The following is a 9,488-nucleotide window of genomic DNA, read 5'->3' on the forward strand; positions in this document are numbered from 1 at the left end:
TTGAAGCCAAAGGTTGGTGCTGAACTGACTTCGATTGCAGTTCCGTCCTCCTGAGAGTTATTATCAACATTGGTAGGAAGGGGCTTGGATGAACCTGAATTAATTAAGATTGTCCTGAGTTTTGCAGGTAGTCTCAACCATTTCTTACATCCAGTCCTGGACCTTTAGAATTATGGCAACCATATTAGCATTGCTTATGGCGTTGGCCCAATATTTGGCTACGATTTGAATTTCCTATTGCTTCTATTGAAGTTGCTTAGTTTGTTGATCCTTTCTTGCTTGAAATGCCCTACGGAAAGCGGCATACTTCTGAGCATCATATTCGGAGACTGGACTGTAATGCCTCCAAGAATCATTAGATTTATCACTGTCAAATCCTTGAAAACGCACCGAGGTGTCCCTCGGGTTCATAGATCCTTGCACATTTGTGCTCACTGTGCCTAAACCACATGGATATGATGTAAGTAGAGTAGGATTTCCGGAGCTTCCTTGGTCTCCTTGACCTGTGGTCAAGTTTCGCCTCAGATCTGTTCTGGCATGGACTGAAGAGTCGCCCTGCGGTTGGGTAGGTGTTTGGAGTGTTTGGATTACAGAGACTAAAATGGAGCGCAACTCCGATTCTTGAAATAAATGTACTCTGTAAGCCCTGGAGACCTTAGTGCAAGAAGAACCAATTAGATCCTCTTGGGATCTAGTTGGGGGTGAGCCTCGACGTTGAGATGAAACGAGCACACTTGTTGTATTCGAGTGGTATCAGTTCGGTCACGCGTTTGGCTAGGGGATTGAGTTTTCTGTTTCTTGAGGATTACAATGGGTAAGGTATCGTCATCATCAGACTCGTTATCGTCAGAAGACATAGCATATTGAAGTTTCCTCTTCTTTGGAGTGGAATGTTTCTTGCTAGAACTGCGGGGGCCTTGCTTGGATGAGAGCAACTGTTTTTGTCTCTTACCAAGTGGTAAGTTAGATAAGGTGGTAGTAGATGGAGTTGCGGATAGTTCTGGTTGACTGGGTGTAGTAGAGGCCAATATGTTTTCACTGGGAAGAGGCGGGGTAGGAAGTTATGGGTCAATACTTTCTGTAGCCTCAATATGATATGTGACTATTTGGGTCTCAAGTCCAACCATATTCAAGATGTGAATGGGAAAATGTCTGATTGGTCTAAAGATAGATTGATCTTTAGAATGAGTGTACCTTTTGAGATCTCGAGGGATGAAGAAGTTGATGTCATTGCCCATGCTAATCTTGGCATCTGAATGCAGATCCGAGATGCAGAGATTCCAGAACCTTGCAAAAGTGAGCTCCATAGGGTTTTCTCTTTGGCTTTCCTTAGGGATATACTGAAGGAAATAATCCTAAAGGATTTGGCCGTAGTTGATATCATGCCCAGAGAAGATGCTCCAAATGAATTCCAGTAATTTGAGGCCCATGTTATACGTGCCTTTGGTTCGTCCTGAAAGGTTGTGGATCACGAAGTGGCACATAAACTGCCACACCGCAGACAACTGGTTCTTCTTAAATTTGCCTATCCCCTTGATCTGCTTTTGATATCCCATTTGATACAAAGAGGATGTGATGTCAGTGACACTTGGTGAGAAAAATTTGGTTGAGGGATGCAACAAGAGATTGATAGCAGAAAGAAACTTGTTCTTGTTCAAGATGACCAATGAGTCATCTACCAAGTTCAGATGAACTTCTTGAAGGTTATTAAGGGGGCAATATGCTGAGAAAGCACACTTGAACAATGTGGAGATGGGAACCACATCAGTGAATGCGTCGAATGGTCCAAAGAGAGGATGATTGGAGATGAACTTGATCATGAGACGAATCAAATCATTGTATGAAGAGTGGTCATCGAAGATTTCCCTAAAATTGCTAGATGCAATGGTAGGCGATTGGTTCCGAGTAGCAGAATCGGAACCAGTGGGTTGAACAGAGGCTGAGGCTTTCGATTGTTTTTGGGAAATTCCTAATTTCACCATTTTGAAAAAGGTTGAAGAACTTGCAGAAAAAGTTTGAGTTGCAAGGGGGAAGAAGATGAATTTGTTCGTATTGAGGGATCAGAGAGCGTAAAGCTTTCATGGAGAAGAAAAAGGTTTTTATAGTGGCGGATTCCAAAAAGTTATTGTTTATACTCTAAAAAGTGGTTAAGGGTAAAAAAGAAATTTCTTAAAAAAAATATCAGCCACACATTCGTTTTAACGAAAGGTTATTATTATTTTTGTTCATTTTGATAAAGAGCATTTAATGAAATGTCAGGCTCAACACCCCCATGTCTTTTGAAGATGTGGTGAGGGGTGACAAACCATTGAATAAAGGTGGAATTTGTAACGAATTTGATGTTTTGGGGGTAAGTGGAAAAGACAGTTTAAGGAAAAGATTATCTAAAAGAATTTTTGTTATTGGAAACGGATTTATTTTGGCATCACACCTAAAATAGGTCTGACAAAAGGTTTATTTGAAAAGAGAAACTGAAACAATCATATGCGACAAAACAAATATTTTTGAGAATGTTTTTCTTATTTAATGAAGGATCATTAAATAGCACACAATGTTTCAAGAATTTAGGAAGTAATTGAAAGTTTCATTTCTGTGATTGCGGTTTGAGTCTTTGTAGCAGATGAAGACTCCATTGTGGATAAATATTTTGGTAAGTGTGGTAGGAAAACTTAGAACAACACTTGAACATTTTCAGTAATAACAAACAATAAGGACCTTGACATATGGGTATGATATATGGTTACGGTGTATGAGGTAGATTACAGTACATGAGATGTACCGCAGTCGACAAGATATACTTAAGCCATGTAAGATACATATATTTAGTTAGGACCACAATACTGACCCGAAAGGTCTACGGTGCCTATCAATTCAAGAAGAATTGAGGGTGCGGATTCATCATTCCTAACATTTGTAAGATACTGTTGAGTTTTGTAGAGTCAAGTGCTTTCGTGAATACATCAGCAATCTCTTCTTGAGTATGGACAAAGATTAGTTCAATATTACCTTTCAAGATGTGGTCTTTAATGAAATGATACCGTAATTTAATGTGCTTCGTCTTTGAGTGATGAATAGGATTGTGTGAAATAGATTTTGCACTCTCTGAGTCATAGTAAATTGGTATCCGCATCATCCTATATCTGTAGTTCATAAGTTGTGTTTTCATCCACAAGACTTGTAAACAATAGTTGGCTGCGGCCACATATTCAGCTGCAATAGTAGAAAGTGAAACACAACTTTGTTTTCTTGATGACCAACTGACAAGTCTTCCACCAAGAAATTGGCATCCACCGGAAGTGCTTTTTCTGTCCAATCTACATCCAACAAGATCCGCATCAGTAAATTCTTGTAGGCTGAAGTCATTTCCTGCGGGATACTAGAGGCCTAGAGATTTGCTTCCCTTTAAATATCTAAGAATCTGCTTGGCTGCGGACAAGTGAGATACTTTTGGATCGGCTTGGTATCTTGCGCATACCCCGGTTGCAAAAACAATGTATGGCCGACTTCCAGTGAGGTGCATCCATGAGCCAACTATTCCTCTATAAGTCTTGTGATCTACTGATTCACCGGAAGGATCAGCACATATCTTATATCCAAAGGCCATAGGGACCTTAGCCGAGGAATAGTTGTTCATTGAGTATTTCTTCAACAGTTTAGAGGTGTATTTCTCCTGATGAATGAAAATCCCTTGAGGGACTTGTTTTATTTGAAGTCCTAGAAAGAATTTAATCTCTCTATTCATGCTGATTTGGATTTGTTAGTCATGAGCATTGCAAATTCATCCACCATCCCCTGATCAGTTGATCTGAAGATGATATCATCCACATATATTTGTACAAGCATAAGGTGATTACCATTTTCCTTTCTAAATAAAGTGGGATCAACCACTCCTCTTTTGTATCCGAACAAGACAAGAAATTCCGAGAGAGTCTCATACCATGCTCTTGGGGCTTGTTTTAGACCGTAGACTGCTTTTTCAAGCTTGTAGCAGTAATCTGGGAATTCACGACATTCGAAGCCCGAAGGTTGCTGAAGATAAACCTCATCTTTTAATTCACCATTTAGGAAAGCACTTTTTACATCCATTTGTTGTACATTGATATTCTTGTGAGCTGCATACACTAAGAAGATGCGTATGGCCTCCATTTTGGCTACCGGGGCATATGTTTCGTCATATTCAACACCTTCCAGTTGACTATACCCTTTAGCAACTAGTCTTGCTTTGGTTCGAACAACCGCACCAGATTCATTCAACCTATTCTTGTAGACCCATCTATTACCAACAATAGTGTGACCTTGCGGTTTTCGAACAAGTTGCCACACCTTGTTTCATTTAAATTATACCAGTTCTTCTTGCATTGCAGCTATCCAGTTGGGCTCCATTAAGGCTTCTTTCATTATCCGGGGCTTGACCGAGGACATAAATGTTGCGTAGTGACAGTGACCAGATAAGTCTTGTGAAGATCGAGTTTGGATGCCTGCTGATGGGTTTCCGATGATTTGACCTGGTGGGTGGTCCTTCGTCCATACGTGTAGACTAGGTAGAAGATAGTCAGCGGCTGTAGTGGAACGAATATCTACAATATCGGAAGATTCTGCGGTTGGGGAAAGCAGTTCCCCTTGTACATGTGAGTAGCTCGCTGATTTGTCTTGAATTGGAAGGGTGCAATTGGAGTTTTCTTGGGAAAATGATGGAGGTTCCCCCTGGATTGCGGATGGGAGTTCCCCTTGAATTTGAGAAGGTTCCTCCTAGATTGTTGGAAGTATGATAATCCTTGGGTCAGTTCTTGTATCAATGTTTTCAATATTTTAATCATCTGAGACCATAGAAACATTGGACGGGAGAGATCCTCTACGGAGAGGAACAGGAGCTATTTCTTCGAATACTGGGACCTCGATGGTTGTCACCTGCTCCGAAGTGGAGTTTTCCCCCTCAAGCGGCGAGCTGGAAGTATTAAGTGATACTTCATCAGATAGAGAAGGACCAGATACGTCAACATGCTGATGTTGAGCTTCCGAGGACACAAGAACTTCGGCTAACTTTGTTGTTTCTACGGGGTCGAAGAGATCGTCATAGTTTACTTCAACTATGTTTAGTGGACCCGAAGAGGTAGGAATATCACTTTCTAGGATTGCTTTGGTTTCGGTTGATGGAGCGGTGTTGCGGACATAATAGTCATCAAATTTGACATAGAAGCTTTCGACTATTAGTCTTGTTCGTCTAATGAGAAACCTATAAGCAACATTGTTTGTTGAGTAGCCAAGAAAGATTCCTTCATAAGACTTCGGTGCGAACTTGTTAAGATGATCTTTGTTGTTGATCACAAAACATCTACACCCAAATATATGGAAGAATCGGACATTCGGTTTGCGGTTGTTAAGGCCCTCATAAGAAGTTCTACTGAGATGCTTGCAGATGATGCATCGGTTTTGAACAAAGCAAGTTGTGGCCACTGCTTCGGCCCAGAAGTAGAGAGGAAGATGTGCAAAGTTAAGCATAGATCTGGCTACTTCTACCAGAGTTCGGTTTCTTCTCTCTACTATTCCATTTTGTTGTGGTGTATAGGGAGCTGAGAAATTGTGAGTTATACCCTTTGATACCAGGAAACTGTTTAATAGATGGTTGGTAAGCTCGGTTCCATTATCACTTTAGATGAGGCGAGTTTCGGATTTGAGTCTTAGGAAGAAGACCCCAGGTGAAACGAGTGAAGTCATCAACTATAACAAGTATGTATTTCTTGTGATAAAGACTGGCTATGGTAGATGGACCTCAGAGATCAATGTGCAGGAGTTCCAGTGGTTTAGAAATTGAGGAATCAATTACCATTAGGTGACTTGCTTTTGATTGCTTGCCACATTCACATACAGGACGAAGTGTATCATTGTTGAACTTGAGAATTGGAAGACCTTGGACGAGTTCTCTGGTGACCAGATTGTTGATGTATCTAAAGTTAAGATGAGCTAGCTTGTGGGACCATCAGTTGACTTCAGATACTGCTTTGGATAGAAAACATAGTTGCAGTTTCCCAATGATCAGAGAGACGTCCAGGAGATACATGGTTCCTTCGGACTTGGATTTGATCAAACAAGTGATTCTATCGTTGGTCATTACATAGCAGTACTCATTGTCAAATTCAACAATGTGTTCTGCTTTACAAAGTTGACCTACACTGATGAGATTGTGTTTAAGGCTTTCTACATAAGCAACCTTTTGAATCGAGAAGTTTCCCGTAGTAAGAACACCATAACCTTGGATTATCCCATTCGCATTGTTGCCGAAAGTGACGTTTCCACCGTTGCAAATTGGCCTGAAATCCCGAAGGTATTCTAACCATCCGGTCATGTGTAAGGAGCAGGCACTGTCGATTAACCATTCTTCTTCTTGTTCCTCCTTGCACATTGCCTGAGAACTAAATGGTTAGTTTGGGCACCCAAACGAGTTTGGAGCCCGAAGCAACAGATGAATTTATTAATGATGCATGATTCGAGGTTGCAGGGACAGGTTTCGTGTCAACTTTTAAACCTAGTCCTGGGTGTTTGAAATTTTTTTGAGTGTTGTGAGATTTAGAAAAGTTACAAGGTTTTTGAAAGGAACGGGATTTGACATGAAATGAACTTCTTTGACAATGACATTCACATACACAATTTTTGTCTTTTACCCTGACACTCTGCTTGGTCAGTGGCATGGAAGGAGGAATATTTTTGGACCAGTCCGAGAGGGGTTAGATCTGACATTGGTGCTGTTGGGATTTGAAGAAGTTTGTTTTTGAGAAGATTTAGCACGCGTAGATCTTTTGGACCTTTTTGTTGGGGTTGGTAAAATACCCTTCCATTTCTTATAAATTTGATGTGATTTCAAAAGTGTTGGAGTCGGTAAGATACCCTTCCATTTTGGATCATCTGAGGAAAAGATTTGAAAACGATTGCTTCGAAAAAACTTTACTTTATTTTGGGTTGTATCAGCTGAGTTTGAAATGGTTTTAGAAACTGTACATTCCTTTTTCTTTGTTTTCTTGACTACAGAGTTTTTAGAAATGTGGTTTAAGAAAACAAGTTTTTCAAGACTCTTAGACTTAGGAATTTTGACAAGTTTCTTATTTTTCGAAAAGATTTCCCGCTTTTTGCCACGAGATCGAATTTCCTCTTTGAAAGCCTTTTTCGCTTTGGTTTTCGGAGAACCGTAGTCATTGGTGTTCAACTGCAGTTTCCTGGAAACCTTTAAATTTTTTTGAAAACGAGGTCTAGATTCATCCGAACTAAAAGATTCAAGATTTTGAGAGCATTGACCTACTTCAAAGTTTTCTATGGGTAATTCATGATGAATTGGCTGAAGAGTCACAGAGCTATTGACTGAGGACTGTGGTAAGAATGATTTGACTACCGAAGAATAAGACTGAGTTGGGACTTCTGTGGGATTTATATGGGACTTCTGCGGTCCATGATCACAGTGAGGAACACTGCGGTCTGAGGGCAGAGATGGAAAGTCCATTGAGACTTCGGGACTTTCTATGATAATTTCCTCATCAACAACTGATGAAGTTTGAGAATTGGGAATTTGATCACTTGAGTGACCCGAAAATTCAGGAAAAATTTCCTCAATGACACAGTTGTTACTTAGATTATGAAGTCTACCGAAGTGAGTTCTGATGTCTTCGGGAAAGGTTTTGTCATTGACTGGGAAATGGAATTCTCGGTCAGGAGGGACATAAAGTTGATCTTTGTTAAACCGAGGTGAGGAATCCTTTGTGGTAGGATATCCATTGGACCAACCCCAATTATAGGTGTTTCTACGGTTCCATTGTTCACAAGATTTTCGATAGCTTCACTTTCATTGAACATTTTTTCTATTAAAAGTTTTAAACGTACATTCTCACTCTGAGCGAAATCTCTTTGATTCATGAGTATTTCTTGTAACCCCCCGTCTCTGGTATGTTGTCTCCGTGGCATTTATTTAGAAGTTTTATTGAGGGACTCGGCGAGTCTATGGTCTGACTCATCGAGTAGGGTCGAGTTTTCGAGCACGTGTTAGTTGGCGACTCGGCGAGTCCATATTCGGGACTCGGCGAGTCTGCCTGTCTGGAAGAAACCCTAAATCCCCGGGTTGCTCACTATTTAAGCAATGCTTTGTGCCCCAAACTCGCCTCCTTCACCCTCAGAGAGCTGTGAGAAAACCCTAATCCATCCCTTATTTGTTTTAAGTGCTTTTGTGTGGATTTTGAAGGCTTGAAGAAGAAGAAGAAGAAGAAGAAAGGAGCAAGGAGAAGAGGTGTAGAGCAAAGATCCGAGGGCAAAATCAGAGTTCATTGAGGTATTTCTTGGATTCCTTCTGTTTTATGCTTTAGACCTCCATTAGAACTCTTCTAGGGCTAGTTTGATGCATTCTCCAAGCCTTATAGTTGTATGGATGCCTTAATAGGTCGAGATATCTCTAGATCTATTCATTTAAGAGTTGTAGAGCCCGGATCTATTGCCTTTTTGAAGATGCTTTGCATAAGAACCCTAGATCTACTCTTCTAAGTGCCTTTTTAGCCTTTATCTCCTTTTTCATGTGTATGTACACATAAAGTTGGAAACTTTACATGGTAGATCAGCTTATTGGACTCAGATCTATCATTTGTATGCGTTGGATTCAAGCAGGATCGAGTTTTGAGTAGTTGCATGGTTGTGACTCGGCGAGTCAGAAGAACGACTCGGCGAGTCAAGTCGTGAGTCCCATTTTCCCCCTTTTTGAGTGATGTCGAGTGGAAGCATGTGAGTAGTAGAGTGGACTCAGTGAGTTGGAGGGCAGACTCAGTAATGGAGAGACTCGACGAGTTGTTCATACAACTCGGCGAGTCCATGGCAATCTTCTTAAGCTCAAGAACAACTCGTCGAGTTGTTCATATGACTCGGCGAGTCGGATACAGATTGTCTGAGTTCTTGGATCGAGAGGGTACTCGTCGAGTCGATGCCATACTCGACGAGTAGCCACGAGTGGGGTTGTGAAATGAGACTAGAGACTCGGCGAGTCAGGTCAACCGTGGGTTGACTTTGACCGAGAGGGTTGACTTTGACCGGGAGAGTTGACATTGACCAAGGGTAAAAGAGTCATTTTACCCTAGTGCAGTGATTAGCATTTGATTGAGTGTGTTTATGGATTTGTAGCCGGGGAGATACCGGAGCAGCAGCAGTTAGTTTCCAGAGCCATTCGTACAACAGCCAGTTCACGAGGTGAGTATCCTTCCAGTAGTAACGGGTCTAAGGACACAATGCCGGCCCGTTCAGCTAGTAGTCAGCTTCGGACCTCGATCCGATGTAGTAGTTAGTATGTTTGATGCCTTCGTGGTTCAGACAGGATTTATGTGTTTATGCCAGTTGATATGTGTATGCTATGTTCAGTCAGCTTCGGATTTTGGTCCAATGTAGGGGATAGAGGTCCCAGTCAGCTTCGGACTTCGGTCCGATGTAGGGGACGTAGGTCCCAGTCAGCTTCGGACTTCGGTCCGATG

Source organism: Lactuca sativa, chromosome 8 (genome assembly GCF_002870075.4).
Source record: "Lactuca sativa cultivar Salinas chromosome 8, Lsat_Salinas_v11, whole genome shotgun sequence".
In the NCBI taxonomy this organism is placed as follows: domain Eukaryota; kingdom Viridiplantae; phylum Streptophyta; class Magnoliopsida; order Asterales; family Asteraceae; genus Lactuca; species Lactuca sativa.